Below are 15,979 nucleotides of genomic sequence, written 5' to 3' on the forward strand. Positions count from 1 at the left end.
ATATTAGTCTAGGTTGACCATCATGATTCTAGGATTTGGAATGCAATGCTCCAGACTCTTCTGGCTTTCAAAGTTTTCATTGAGAAATTAGCTGGTATTCTGATGGGATCCCCCTTATTTGTTACTTGTGCTTTCTTTCTTGCACTTTCAATATACTTTCCTTTTTATATATACTTAGCTTTTGAACTGTGATGAGCCATAGGGAGTTTCTTCTCTGGCCTTGTATAATGGATGTTCCATGTGCTTCTTGTATCTGTATGTGTGTGTGTTTCCTTAGTCTGGGGAAGTTTTCTTCTATGATGTTGTTGAAGATATGGTCTATACCATTAACTTGGCATTATTCTCCCTCAACTAGGCCTATAATTTGAAGATTTGGTTTTCTCATGGTGTGCTGCATTTCCTGTGAGTTTCTTTTCTATATTTGTAAAAAAAATTATTGTTCCTTGCTTATTTGGTCTAGATCCTTTACTTTATCTCCAACACCTCCCAGTCTATTTCTATCTTCTGTCTGATTCATTATATTGTAAAGGCTTTCTGTTGAGTTTTTTAGTTGAGCTAATGGGTTTTTTGGTTCCATCTTTATCTTAGATTGATCATCTTCAATGTTTCTATCTCCTTCTTGAATTATATTCTCATTCTAGATTGTCTTCATCATTCCCATCAGTCTCCTGCTTGTGCTTTTCCTGGGTATCACTTTGGCATATACTCTACTTGGGTTCTTTCCCTTTAATTTCATTGAGCTGTTACATTGTATCTTTATAAACTCTGAAAGTTTTAATGAAGCTTATGAGTATTTTAAATTTTGTGTCCTGTAGTTCATCTAGGTAATTCTAACTAGCAAATATTTCTACAGGATGGGTATGGTTCAGAGGAAAGATACTGGCTTCATCATTCATATTGTTTGCATTCTTCCAGTGAGATATGAGCATGTAGACTCCCTCTGTTAGTTCTGAGTTTGTTATGAACAAAGCGGGTTGAGAAAGAAGAGAATATGTAGGGGAGGGTTGGGCCTAGAGGTTGGAATAGTTGTTCCTATGATCATCAAGAATGCTGGCCTATAAGTTTCTTTTTTCGATGTGCCTTATCCGGTTTGAGGAGTGTTAGTATTAGATCTCCCTTAGCGACTGGGTAGAATTCCGCAGTGACTCCTCACCCTGGAATTTTTTGCTTATAGACTATTCATTGTATCTTTGATTCTTTGCTTGCTATGAATTTGTTTAAGTTGTTTATGCCTTCTCAATTTAATTTTGGCAGTTCATATATGTCCAGGAATTTATTCATTTTTATAGGTTTGGGGAAAATATTTTTTCAAAAATACTTCTTCATGGTCCTCTGAACTTCATTAGAATCTGTTGTAACATTACTCCTCATCTCTAGTTTTATTAATTAGGTCTCTTCTCTCTGTTTTGAATGGTTTATCCATTAGGTGTTTGTCAATCTTGTTTATCACATCAAAGAATAAACTTTTTGTTTCATTTGTTTTTTTATTAGTTCTTTTTGTCTGTGTTTCATTAATTTCTACCTTGGTCTTTATATCTCTTGTTGTAAACTCTCCTAGGGTTTGGCTTGCTCTTGTCTTAGGTTATTTAGTTAAGATTGGTCTGGTTTTTAAATGTAAGTGCTCACAACTATGAACTTGTCTCTTAGTATTGCCTTGGTTATCCTAAGGATTCTGATAAAATGAGCAGTTTCTCTCACTATTAAATTATGTTTTTAGTCCACTATGGTATGATGAGATACAAGAACTTGTTTTGATTTTTTGTATTTATTGAGACTTGCTTTGTGTCCTAGAATATGACCTATTTTAGAAAAGCTTTCTTGGGCTTCTGAGAGAAATGTGTAATCCATATCATTTGAATGAAACAATCTGTAGCATCCATTCTGCTCCTTTGCATCGGAGGTTCAGTGGATGGCTATGTGAGATATGATGGGTTCATTTCTGGCTTTCTTTGGCTCACCTGTAGCTCTCATGATGTTTATTCTCTCCTGTACTCCTATGACTGAGGCTGTCTTCTTTCTTCCTCTGGGCATATTGTTCCTTTAAGTCTCCTCTGTAGTGCTGACTTAATGATCCTGAGCTACCTTGAAACAACCCCATTTCTTTGCTAAGTTTAAAATGTGAGCTTTTTATGGGCATGGATCTCTTGATGAACAGTTGCTTTCTTTCTCAGCTCAGAATATATCAGTCCTGGCTTTCTAGACTTTGAGACTTGTGGGTAAGAGATCAGGCATTATTCTGTTATGCTTTTTACTTATAGGTGAGTTGGCACTTTCCCTTACAGGTTTTAGTATCATGTCTTTGCTCTGTGTTCCTGGTGTTTTGACTGTAATGTGTCAGGAGAGCTCCTTCTCCTGTCATGTCTACTTAGAATTCTAAATACCTCTAGCATTTGAGTATCTTACTCTAAATTTGGAATTAATTTCCTGCTATGACGTTATTAAATGCCTCTTCTTTTGTGTCAGCTCCTTCTTCTACCCCAAGAATCTTTTGACTTGGTCTATTGAGTATATTCCAAGGCTCTTGGAAGGTATAGTCATAGTGGTACTTTCCACTCTATTTTTAAATTTTTTTCTTGTAATTATTCACTTATAACATTAATATTTGTTTTTTTTTCTTTTTCTGAAGTCTGTTGGCTTCCTCTCCAGGTCTGTCTTGACACCTCTGATCACTCTTATTATTTGAAATGTTAGTGTGGCATTTTATCCATTTCAGTGTCTTTGAATTCAGTCATTGAGTTGGGTCTTTTCTAGGATTCATGCTGCCTTGCTTCCAGTTTCCCTCCTTACCCCTCACAGGGGGCCACAATAAAATGGCTCTCTCTTTCCACGACATTGCCCTTCTGTCTCTGTACATGTTATAGCATTTCAGTCACTTCTTTTGTGACTTTCCTAAGCCCTTCCTCTCTTCCCTCATGTCCATTTCAGATAGACATGAACCCCAAATAGCCAAGCCTGCAGAGTGACAGTCTTGTCCTGACCGAATCTTTACCAGGTCCCAAAACGAGAAGCTTCTAGCCAACATCTTCTGAAACACACGCTCAACACTCACATCTCTTTTTGAAGATTTAGATAATCCTTAATTTAAATCTTCTTTAATCCCCCCAATATCTGGTGAGTTAATAGATTCTGGGAAGTTCCCTGTATGGGAATGGAACATGTTTATGGTTTATTTTCACTTAGTTAAAATGTGGAGCTACAATTATCCCTGCAAACAGCCTTTTAATTATTCAGATGTCACAGCGGCCCAGCATGGATACAATTGACCTTTACATTTCTCTTGAGTCAGCGATGTTCCTCAGCCTCTAAGCATCCTAAGAAACAAATCACAAGCTCTGTCTCCAAGAGAGAAAAGAAAAAGCAGCTAAAGCTCTTCGTCCCCACAGCACTTGAGCGGGACTGCTTTGTGCTCTTCAGTTAGAAGTCGCTGTTTGAGTTCCCGCTGGTGGAGTGTCCCTGAGGACATTCAGAGTGTGAAAGCACAGCTCATCATAAAAGATTAACAACAGCACCCAACTCTCATCTAATTCTTCACAGATTCAAGAGGGGGGAAAATAGACATTTGGAAACAAGAAAATCTTAACTGTTTTGGCTGAGATCTCTGCCTAGGAGATCTCAAACAACCAGATCTTCTAATCTCTAGCCCAGAATGCTTTCCAGTTCCCCAGGCAGATCCACTGAGTGACAGACCCTTTGGGTCAGGAACTGTTGTTTTCAGCTTAATATTCCAAACATGCCTAGAGTCTAGGCTTTCATACATATTAAATTTGAGATATATAATCTATTCGCTGCTTAATGTCTCTAGATTTGAAGTAGTATTTTAAGAGCCGAAATTGCCAATAAAATATACTTTTTTCTTTCTTTCTGTGTGTGTGTGTGTGTGTGTGTGTGTTAGTAGTTAGTAGTGCATGCCAGCCAAGCACTATCTATACAGCTGAGCATCATCCCCACCTGTTTAAATGCATCCCTGCATCCAGATTCTTAGACACAATTAAAGGGAGGCAGAGTTCCCTATGGGAACAGTAAATGAGATTTCAAACCCTAGATGTCTTCCCACCTTGTTTGTCGGGATTCTTCAGAGGATGATGGAGAGGAAACATAAAGTCAAGCAGATTTCTTCACAAGTCTCAGTTCTGTGCTGACAAGCCACTGTCTGTGGGCTACGCATCTCATCTCTGTAATGCCTGATTGGTAGAAATGGGGGGGGGGGCATGCATCTAAGTCCATTTGAGGAATTAGATGAAAAGACTTTTAAGAAATGTATCTCTGTTGATTCAGGAAGCCATTTATCCACAAGAGCTTGTGAGTATCTCTCAGGGCCTGCATCTCCTGCGAAGAGAAATCTGACGAGAGCAAAAGCAAGCTGCAGTTTATCTCCCATCCATCCAACACCACATGACCTCAGCTCTATACAGGGCGCTCTCGCTGAAGCCACAGCTTAGGCCTGTGTGTGGTTGCTGGCTCAACAGAACCAGCTGAGGGAGGAAAACAGCGGGAATATGTTGTCTCACAGTCAGAAATCACTGTTGTTTGTGGCCTCTAAAGCTGCTCCATCTTCTGGCCTCTTCCTGCTCTGCAGCCTGAGGCATTCCGTAGCTCATGGCAGCATCACTTGTTCTTGCAACCCTTTCCACAAAGCCTTCTTCCCTCTGTAATCTTCTATCTTCACATAGCCGCTCCTCTCTGTGTCGAAATGGCCTTTGACTTATAAGGACACCAGTCAGACCGAACCCAAAGAGACTCATCTGAACTTGATTATACCTCCCAAGCCTTTCTATCCAGTGAGATCATTGCATTAGCTGTTTGTGTCCCTGCTGTGCAAAAATACCTGATAAAAGCAACTAAAGAATGGAAAGGTTCCTTTGGGCTCACACTTTAAAAGTATGGTCCATCGTGGTGGCACAGTCACAGCCTGAGGCGGCCGCTCACACTAGTGAAGAAACAGGGAGAAGAACTTGGATGTTCGGCTGCTTTCTCCTTTTCATTCAGTCTAGGACTCTGGCCCATAGAATGGAACCAATCCTATTCAGGGCAAGTCTCAATGCATAGAAAAACCTTTCTAGAAATACCCTTGCAGGTACAGCCTTCTCCTCGATGATTTTGGTTTTCAGGAGAGTTTCTGTGTCATTACCAAGATAGTTCTCCGTAACAGAATCTTTTCCACATCTGCAAGTCTCGGGCTGGGAGAGCTTTTCATCGGAGCCTTTCCCCATGGCTCTCAGTCTTACCGAGCAGATCCACGACAGTGAGGGGAGAACAAGGACCTCAGCCTCCCAGCACCGGAGAGGCATTCTTAAATGTTCAGCATAATCTCGTTCTCTCGTGTTCTGCTTTCATGGACGGGGTTCTCAGAAATTCTTACAGGGGTTTCCAGGTGCAGTTACAGTGAGGAAATCATCAATGCTGGTCCTTCCAGGAAGATCTGAGTGTAACTGAAGAGAGTTACAGGTCACCCTGTTCTTGGGTGGTCCAAATCTGGTCTATGAGAAGCGTATTCTTAACCATTCTCTTTGCAGGAATATAGTCAGTGATCTCTTTGACCTCCATCAACCCTTTTGAAAGGATGCTAAGTAGAATACTGGAAAGCTATGTACTAATGGTTGGAGATATAGATATAGGTATAGGTATATATATAGGTATAGGTACATATATATGTACACATATATATATGCATGACTAAGTAAGTACATAGACAGAGAAAGAGATCTTCAGTACATCTCTTGCATACAAAATCAGTCATCTCTTGTTCCATTGTTTTTCCTCCCATTCCTTTAGATCTTCACTCAGAAACGAAAGCTCCTTTTCAGTATTCTGTCGTAGTTTCCTTCTTGATAGAAAAGAGATTGAGCACAAGATGCAAGACGGGTAGCCTTGTATCTCTAAATCGAATGAACTTAGTTTGTCTCAGCAAATTAAGTGACAAGAAGTCAACTGAAGGGCTGCATCCTGCTTTTCCTCCAACCAAGATGTTTGCCAAGCGGTGGCCTTGGCTGATCTTACGGCCAAGGACAATTTGGCAAGTCAGGGCCGGGTGAAGTGAAAGAAAGCTACACTGGAGGAAAGAAGCAAGTGTGGGGATTCGATGTGGGTCCAGCCCTGTCCCATGCTAGCACCTAGTGACTTAGACAAGTTGTTTATAAAGGTCAATAAGTTGATATACATGAAAGGCCTTTAAATACGCGTGCTCAGGACTGGCCGTGCTGCTGCTTTGGAAGAGGCAGGCAGTTTGTTGCCAACTGATTTTTCTCACCTAAAATAAATAAATTCCAGTCTCACCCTCTCTTCCATTTCCATTGCACTGCAGGTGTGGTCCTGTTTACTACGAGAGCCCCTAATGTCCCTCCTGCCTGTTTCCCACAGCTCATCCCCAGGAGAAGTGGCTGGGACCAGATTCTCCCAACGCCTTTCGCTCCACGTCACCATAGACAGATGCTGTAGAGAAGAAGCAGGAAATGCAGACATGTCAGTTTTTATGCCTCCCACTCCTGCTCTTGACCTCATCTGCAATGCAAATAAGGCAGTTAAAGATTAGACAGACATTGCTATTTTCCTTTCACCGAAGAGCAGTATTAGAGGGCCTATATAGTCTCAGATTCTTAGCCCCTTTGTTAGGGTCACAGATGGATGGGCTCTATCTTATGGATTGGGTCTTAAATCTGATCAAAAATCGACTGGCTACTTGTCTTCGTTACCATCTAATGCTGTGGTATGCATGACTAAAGTATGCCATGACTAAGGCAACTTATTTTAAAATGTGTTTGATCCGGGGGCTTATGATTCCAGATGGGTTAGAATCCATGACCATCACTGCAGGAAGCAAGGCAGCAGGCAAACATGGCACTGGAGAGCTCATATCTTAATCCACACGCATGAGGCAAAGAGATAAAATTGGAAATGTCATGGGCTATTTGAAACCTCAAAGCCCATCCCCAGTGACACACCTCTTCCAATATGCTATGTCACTGTTGACTTTTCCTATCCTCTGTGCACTGTTGGCTTTTCCTATCCTCTGTGCCCTGTTGGCTTTTCCTATCCTCTGTGCTGGGGCTAAGGCCTCACAGGAATCTCGTATTCTCTCTCCTCCTCAGAGTCCCTCTCGCGTCCTCTTCCTGCTTTCCTCTCTTGTTCTCCCTTCTTCCTGTTGTCCCTATGCTCCTGATTCCCACACTAATAACCAACATTGATCCTGGGAGCTGTCTCTCAGGCTCACCGCTCCTCCCTGTCTCCATCGCTTGCAACCTACTCTAGTTTCTGCTGTGGCTCACGTAGAGGATGGGACCAGTTCAAACTAGTCTCTCTTCAGGGAAGGGACTGCCGCTTCCTATTTATTCATAGTGATCTTCCTAAAACGCAGATCTTAATAACAATTTCTCCTTAGAACAATCCAAACCCACTCTCCTAACTTTAAAAAGTCCTTTATAACCGTCACCTTCAGCTTCATCCCTGTCTCCTCCCAGGGTGATGTCTACATGGGCACTGTAATGAACTATCAGTCCCAGAACAGGCTGGGTTCTTCCCAGCTTTTGCTCTGGAGTCCCAGCTGGCTGTCACTGCTTCCAGAATGATGGTGGAGCCCCCAAGCCCAGCTCAGATCCTCTCCCCTCTTCCCTCCTTGGGGCCCTCACAGCACCATATTGCTTTCTCCTCTGTATCCTGCACCTTCCCTGCACTGGCCTCGCCTCTGCTTCCAGACCGCACCCTCTCTATATTTTCTTCCTTTGTGTCACCACACTGCACCCTTCCTATACCCTTTTCTCTGTCCTCACACCCCACCCTCTCAGAACAGGCTCAGCATCCCCCCCTTCTTCATCAGCACCTGCGATGTAGAACACTGCCTGCTGCAGGGGAAGGCTGCCAGTGAAGTTTGCTGAATATGCAAATTAAATATGAACAGATACATAATAAATTACTTGGAAGAAATGCTGCCTGTCATATTTTTAAAATTGCCTCAGTCAAGAAAAAATCTGTACCCAAAAAATCAATTTTCTAAGACATTAGGAAGGTATTAGATTACAGTCTTGTATCTCCTTTGGAACATAACATGTTTGGCCTTTCAAACTGTGTCCCTAATTATGTGGTGGCTCCTGCTCAATCCGATCTTACCCCTGCCTACAATGGTGCGGCTGAAATGGGTGTGTGGGTCCATCAGCTCCCTGTGCGCCTGTGTCTGTCAAGTTCCATGGAATAGACACAGGATACATTTCTTTCCATGCCAGTGGAGCCTTCCACCTGGCATTTTATTGATCCAATCGTCTGCTGTGTTTTGAGACTGGGGATGAAGCGGCCAAGAAGCTAGATTCAGTGTCTAGTACCCTTGGCAGAGAAAATGTTTCTCTAATTCTGTCCAAATTCATCCCCACAGACCAATAAATCTATACACGGGGAGAATGTGTGGTGATTTGGGCCATCTGGAAAATTTCTGAAGCCTCGGTGGCCATAAAAGGGGGAGCTAAGACACCTGGCTTTGTATTGTCCAGGCACAGCCAGATGCCAGCTCAAGGTAACATGGATGTGTCCATGTTAGCACCAGCAGCCCTGGGACCGAGTGCTCTGACAGAGCTCACGCCCTGGCTTGCAGGAAACCACCCTGAGCCATCTTCCTACCCAAGCTCCAGAAATCACAGACTGAATCCAGGCTTTGCTTTCACCTCTGGACTACCAAGTAATTGAAGGGAAAAAGAAAGGAAAGAGATCAGGAAACAGCTCAGTCAGTTCACCTGCAGGAAGAAAAGCCACCCAGCAGAAGGACCACGGATGACAGGGCACATTGATGCATACTAGCAATCCTTGTGCAGAAGAGGTATAGATGGACAGATTCCTGAGATTCACTGGCCAGACAATCTAACCTTATAGGTGAGCTCCATCTCTAGTGAGAGACCCTGTCCACAAAACGAGACACACACACTTGAGCACACACAGAAAAGGGACCAAAAGGAAGGTCGTCAGGGTGACAGTGCATACAACCACACAACCGGTATAGTTTTGTTTGGGGACTTTTCTTGACAAAATGACATAGCCAAATTCTTTCTGGTTGGGGATTATTTGATTGGAATTTTGGTTTCTTTTTATTCTTTTCTTTTTAAAATTGTATTTTTTACTTTTTGAAAGTCGCATACATTTATTGAATGTATACTGGTCATCTCTATCCGCCATTAATGCCTCTCTCCAGCTCCCCTTAGGGTCCCCCTTCTCTATCCTAGTTTCATGTGCTATTTTTATTAATAACCCAAGTTTCACTGGTGCTGCCCAGGTACACATGGTATACAGTCATCCGCTGCAACATGACCAACCTACCTACAGCCACATACACAACGGAGAAAGGCTCTGTCCTTCAGCAGCCAGCAACTACAAGTAGCTCCTCCTATGGATGAGAGCTTAGGGACCTATTGTGAACAACAGCAATAAATTTAAAATAATGGTTAACAAATTATATCTACGTGAATATGTATTTTATATGTCTACATATGCTCGTGAACTGGTAGATTTCCACATCCTTCATATAGCCTTAGCTTTGGCTAACTTACTCCCTACCTTTCCCTCTCTCCAGTCCCCCACATCCCTACATAAACCTTGACCTCAGGTATATCCCCATCTCTTCTCATGTCTCCTATGCTCTACCATCCCCTCTAACTGAAAGCTTCTCTTGGTTGGAAGATCACAGGTTTCCATACAGCTTTCTCGTGCACCCTTCTGCAGCACCTCATTTCCTAGTCCCCACCTCCCCCATGCTTCCACCCACAGCATCTCTCTCTACTCTCATTTGCCTGGAGTTTGCTCTCCTCCCTCCCTCGGTGCAGGTCCCTGGCTTCCACATGTACTCCAGTTTCAAAGCACAAAACAAAGGAGTTAAAACTAAGATCCCTGTGTGAGAACGGACATTGTATAGCTTTCTTTCTGAGCCCGGGTGACCTCAGTCGATGTGGGTTTTACAGGTCCATCCATTTACCTGCCAACTGAGCGATGTCGTTTTTCTTCACAACTGAGGGATAGCCCATTGTGTGTGCTGCGCACCACTTTTTCCCTATCCACACATAAGCTGATGGACACGTAGGGTGAGTCCATTTCCTACCTGTTGTGGATTGGCTGCAGTGACGTGGCTGTGCAAGTGTCTCTGTGGTAGGGTAGAAAGTCTTCCAGGCCTGTGCCAGGATTGATGTAGCTGGGCCCTGTGGTAGTTCTGTTCTCTAGCTTTTAAGGACTCCCCAAACTGATTTACTTTATAGCTGCATCAATCTGCCCCCCACCCATAGTGAGTAAGGACTTCCCCTTCCCCATATGCTCCCTAACATTTGCTGTCAGACTTCTTCACAGCCATTCTGACTGTAGTGCAATGGAATGCCAGTGATTTTAATATGCACTCCTCTGACAGCTAAGGATGTTGATCAGTTTTTAAATTTTTTCCAGGCCATTTACCTTTCTTCTTTGAGGAACTTATTGCCCAGTTCCATACTTCATTTTTAATTGGATTATTTGTCTTCTTCATGTTTATTTTTCAAAGTATTTTGCATATTCTAGACACAAATCCCTCACAGTATGGAATCTCTCCTCTTCTATGGGTTGCCTTGGCACCCAGCTGTCAGCTTCCTTTACTGTACAGAGGTCTTTAATTTCATGAGATCCCAAGTGCTCAGTTGTTGGGCTGACTCCTTGCACCGTGAGAATCCTACCCAGAAAGTAATTGCCTTGGAGCTGGAGGAATGACTCAGCAGTTAAGAACTCTTGTTACTCTTGCAGAAGACCCAGGTCCTATTCACCCACATGATAACTCACAACCATCCATAATTGCAGTTCCGGGGATCTCACACCCTCTTCCGGCTTCTGTTGGTACTGCACACACACACAGTGCATAGACTTAGATGCAGACAAAACCCATGCACTTAAAAAAAAAATCCTTAAAAAAGAAAGTATGCCCTTGTACTTATAAGTTGAAACACATTCCCTGCTTTGTCCTCTGGCAGTTCCAGAGTCTCTTACAAAAGTTCTTGATGCTTTGGAGTTGAGTTTGCTCAGGGTAAGAGGTAAGGTTCAGCTGCATTTTCTGCAAGTAAAACTCCAGGTCTCCCAATGCCATTTGTTAAAGATACTGTCTTTTCTCCAAATGTATGGGGTTTTTTTCATAACTCATGTTGTTTAGCCCTACATCTGAGCCTTCTATTTCTTTCCACTGACATATGAGTTTGTTTTAAGTCCTGTGTCATACACTTCTTAATACTATGACTTGGTTAGTTCTTAAAACTTCAAAAAAGGATAGGTAAAAATATCCTACAAAAGGTGGCACCTAAAATCGTGTTAAATATAGAAAGTCTGTATTCTTTAAAATCCTTCCAAACAAGTGGTCCCTCTGGTGGCCATTCTCTCACGGCAGGGGAGAGAATGGCCACCATTGACCTCTCCCTGGAGGTTGGAAGGTGGCTGTGCTGGAGCCTAGCGCCTCCTCTGAGCACAGCTTCATGCTACAGTTCAAGTTCGTCATTTCCCTGGCTGCTCACAAATGCCCCACGGGATGACTGCTTCTCCACTTGACAGCACTAGCCACACAGAGAGAGTCATTCACTTGTTCAGGATCAACTACTTACTGTAAAGTTTCACGCCTAGGACTCAAGCCTGGTCTAACTTCAGAACTGCTCCTCTTGGCCACCATTCCTGAAGGGAAGCAATGTCTCTGGGGTACTATCTTTGCAGGCCCTGGCAACCACAGAGTTACAATTTGTTGGTTATGAGAAGAGTTCCTTTATCAGAACTCTTCTCCCATTGGAGTTACTTTAAATGTTACATTAAAAACAACAATAAAGAAAATCAAAAATGCTGGAAAAGAAAGGCCAGAAGCTGTTGAGAAATGCCAGTACACTATGGTCTTTTTATGGTCTTTGTCCATTCTTCATACATAATTACATGTATTCATAAAGCCTACTTTAAATAACTAGTTACTGCTGAAAAGCTAAGTATTATCAAATGATTAGTTTTCTCAGAAACGTTCAAAGATTTATTTTCATTTCCACCTCCGCATTCTAGGTACCAATTTAAGCATTTTCCAAGCCGTATTCCAAAAACTGTGAACCTATACACACACACATGCACACTTGCCACATATATGCATACATGTCAGCATGAGCACACACATGCACATGTGCATACACACACACACACACACACACACACACACACACACATACACATACACAGTACACATCTGTCTTCTTACAAACCATCAACATATGAGCCTACACAGAAGGAATTCAGAGGCATGAAAATGCTCCCAGGGCTAGGAAAATGGCTCAGTCAGTAAAATGCCTGCCAGGCAAGCAAGGGAACCTGAGTTCAGGTCCTCAGAACAGTGGAAAAGCTGGATGCCACATGCCTATATTCCAAGGGCTGGGGAGGCAGAGGCAGGAGGACCCTTGCGACTCCATGGCCAACCAACATAGTAAGCAAGTAAGAAACACTATCACCCAAAATAGGGTTGAGAGCAACTGAAGAAGACACTGGACATCAATCAGTCTCTGCCCTCCACATGCACACACCTGTACACACAAGCCCTGCACACAGACACATCAAACAGAGAAAGAGAGAGACTGACACACTATGAGGCCATTGAAGAAGACATTATTGTGGAACATAATTGAAACAATTAAGCTTTCTTTTTTTAAAAAAAAATACCATTGAAATAAAAGGTTTACTAGCAATAAAAATTATTGGAAAATACTGGAAAGTACAAGGAAAGATTATGGGGTAAATTCCTTCTAATCTCATCCCATAAAGGTACCGCTGCTGGCGCACTGATCCGCAGGCATTTTCCTGCAGCCTGCAGCCTGCACCCCGCAGCCCTGGAGAAAGTTACACAGCACCATTCAATGTGTATGATGCCTCTCCTAAACACGGCTTTAATTGCTGCCCAGCAGCCCATTCTGCCATAATTGTCTTAACCTTGCTTCCATCTAAGGGTTTTGGATAATTAGATGGGAAACAAAGATTTAAGTGGAAAGAAGTGTCTAGAAGAGGAATGGGGTAGTTACAGGAAATTAAAACACCAAACAACATATATCATAGATATTTTAACTCAGGTTGTAAAAAAATTATCACACTGATTTTCTCAGTGACATAAAATTACAATGAGAATACTTACTTTTTAATATAATATTTAAGTTATGCTTAGAGTTTCATATGTGCATATAATGGTTTTGGATCCTATCCACCACCTTTCCACCTATAACCCGTCAATCCTTTCCTGCTAGTTCATGATGCTGATACACTGATTAGTTGGGGCCATCCACTGGAGCATGGTCTACCTACAAGGGGCCATAGGCTTAGAGAACACCGACTCTCAAACTCCCAGATGCCACCAGCTCTTCACCGTTCCTCAGTTAGGAGCTAGGCTGGTGAGCCTCTGCCTCCATTGTGCTGGAAGGCTGAGTGGCTTGATGGTGTGATTCAGCCACAGTTGCCATGAGTTCATGAATGAGGCAGCCCTGTCATGTCCGGAAGACATTGTTTCTCTCCAGTCCTCTCCAACTTCTGTCTCTTACAGTCTTTCTGTCCCCTCTTTCGAGACAGTGCCTACCCTTGGGGGCGGGCCTGTCATGTAGATTGGCATCATTCTCATTTAGTAATCAGAAAAATTAACCTGATTTTCTATTGTATCTTCATTTCAAGAATAAGGAAAATGACATCCAGAGAGCTAAATGCACTTGGCAGACAGTCACACATGGAGTAAGGAGTTCACCCTATGTCTGTTGGAAGGCAATGCTGTTTTCCTAATTAATATATATGTATATCACAAGATAATTAACTTTTGAATGTGTCCTGGTGATATCATTAGAAGGCTGTCATTAAAATGGAAATAAATTCCAAACAATAATTTACTTTTAGTGTGTATTAATAGCTTTTCAAATGCTGTTTATGGTGCAAAGACACCATGACCAAGACAACTTATAGAAGAGTTTATTTGGAGCTTAAGGTTTCAGAGGGTGAGAGTCCATGACCATCATGGCAAGAAGCATGGCAGCAGGCAAGTAGGCATGGTACCTGAGAGGAAGCTGAGAGCTCACATCTTGATCCACAAGCATGAGGCAGGAGAGCTAACTGGGATTGAGGTGGGCTTTTTGAAATCTCAAAGAGTCCAACTCTCCCCTCTCCCTGCCTGCAGTGACACACCTCCTCCAACAAGATCACACCTCCTAACTCTTCCAATTGGGAACCGAGAATACGAGCCAATAGGGACCAGTCTCCTTCAAACCACTTCTTAGTATAAGCAGATTAACTTGTTACACATCAATTCTGGAAAAATAGTCTACTGAAACCCCAGAAGAGCTAAGGAAATCATCAGTAAATAAAATCCCTTGGTCATGTCTAAAATGCTTAAAATTCAAATATGTTGGAGGTCTTCCTTGACTTTATTAAAAAACGGAGTAGGGAGCTGCGTTAATTGCAGCTATCGCAGTAAAGTCTGGGCTCTGAGACTGACTGGAAATTGATGGCGCTAAAAGTATTCTGTAATTAAGTGAAAACTGTGCTCTGCAGCTTAATTAGTCTGCTGTGACTTAGTTTAAGTGGGAACAGTAAATCCTGCCGAATCTCATTACACAGGAGCCCAGCAGCCCCACCTCACCTAAGTTCTGTTTCCTATGGAGGTAGAATTTAAACACAAACTCCTCTGGTGTGGAACGCAGGAAAGGTGACCCAGGCATGCGCATCTGAAAGCCCTCTATCATTCAGATTAGACAGTGCTTCAAACCCGAAGGACTCTCCAGTGTCTGGCTTCCTAACATTGTGAAGACTCTGGCCTCTCAAACACTGGATGGGGTGATGGGTGTCAGAAAAACATTGTGAAGATTCCCTTAGCAGGCTCTGCTTTTCCACTGCCGACTGACAGAACCTGCATCTTTGAGAAGCCCTTAACGAAAACAGCCCCCTCACCTTTGCTCCAGACTTTTCCTTGCTCTGGCCACCTAAAGAATTCTCTTCCAACTTAATAACATTGAAGCCATCCAGGGCATCTCTCACAGAGAGTTCTGCCTTGGGAGCCCACACTACCTTTCATGAATCAAGAGGGTAAACGACCAGGCTTCCCTGGCAGGATGTGAATAGGAAAATTAAAAGAGAAACAGTCACCCTGCCACAGAAAAGACGAAGGTGCAGAGTCAAGCATGAGCTCCCTTCTATGGCACCAGGAAGCAAAGCTTGACACCCTAGGCTTGATCGCCAAGCAGAAATGAAATCCTATGGCTCCTTCATTGGGACAGTAACTCATGCTCACTTTCCTCTTGGCATGGTACATAGCTTAGGAAAAAGCCAATTCTTCTTGTTTGTGCCCAGGACCACCCAGGTCCCTGGCCAGGCAGCCAAAGAGTGCTGATCCAATTCTTTATATTCTAGGAGCAACGCAGGTCCAGGGATCCCTTCTTAAAATGTCTGCTACAGCAATTGAAACTGTCTTTAAAGGCAGAGGATAGCTCCGTTTAATATACTTTTATTTCACAATGGTAGATAAATAGCATCCATTCAGTGTAAACTGAACTTTGAATCTTGGCCTTTGCCTAGACAGTACATATACTGTAGGGTTTCCTTGCTGTACTGGACAGCACACACTCCCGAGTCCAGCACACAACCACAAGAGTTAATGCCCAGCACTCTGCAGTGGGCTGTGTCATTAAGGCCCAGTGCTCAGTAGGTCACATTCATTAATGTCCGTTTATGGTATCTTCAACTGCTGTGGATTTATTTGCTGACGCCTCCGTCATAAGCTCAGGAACAACTGTGGTGTGTGTTTAGCTGATTCATTGGGATAGATGATGTTAGTGGCTATTTTCCTCCTGGAGAAAATCCTAGCCAGGGTTGGGGATGTGGTTCAGTCAGTAGAGCACTTGCCTAGAATATACAAAACCCTAGGTTTGATCCCTAGCCCTGCATAAACCCATATACTGCACACTTATAATCCCAGCACTTAGGAGTTGGAGGCAGGAGGATCAAAGCTTCAAAGTCGTCC

At 42.9% G+C, this 15,979-nt stretch overlaps 1 protein-coding gene across 11 annotated transcripts in view; it reads left to right on the forward strand.

Moving 5' to 3' along the window:
• Pex5l (peroxisomal biogenesis factor 5 like) overlaps positions 1-15,979 on the forward strand; it is a 207,618-nt gene that overhangs the window by 175,869 nt on the left and 15,770 nt on the right. The window lies entirely within an intron of this gene.

This window comes from Myodes glareolus, chromosome 20, assembly GCF_982192425.1.
Source record: "Myodes glareolus chromosome 20, mMyoGla1.1, whole genome shotgun sequence".
NCBI classification, from domain to species: Eukaryota; Metazoa; Chordata; class Mammalia; order Rodentia; family Cricetidae; genus Myodes; species Myodes glareolus.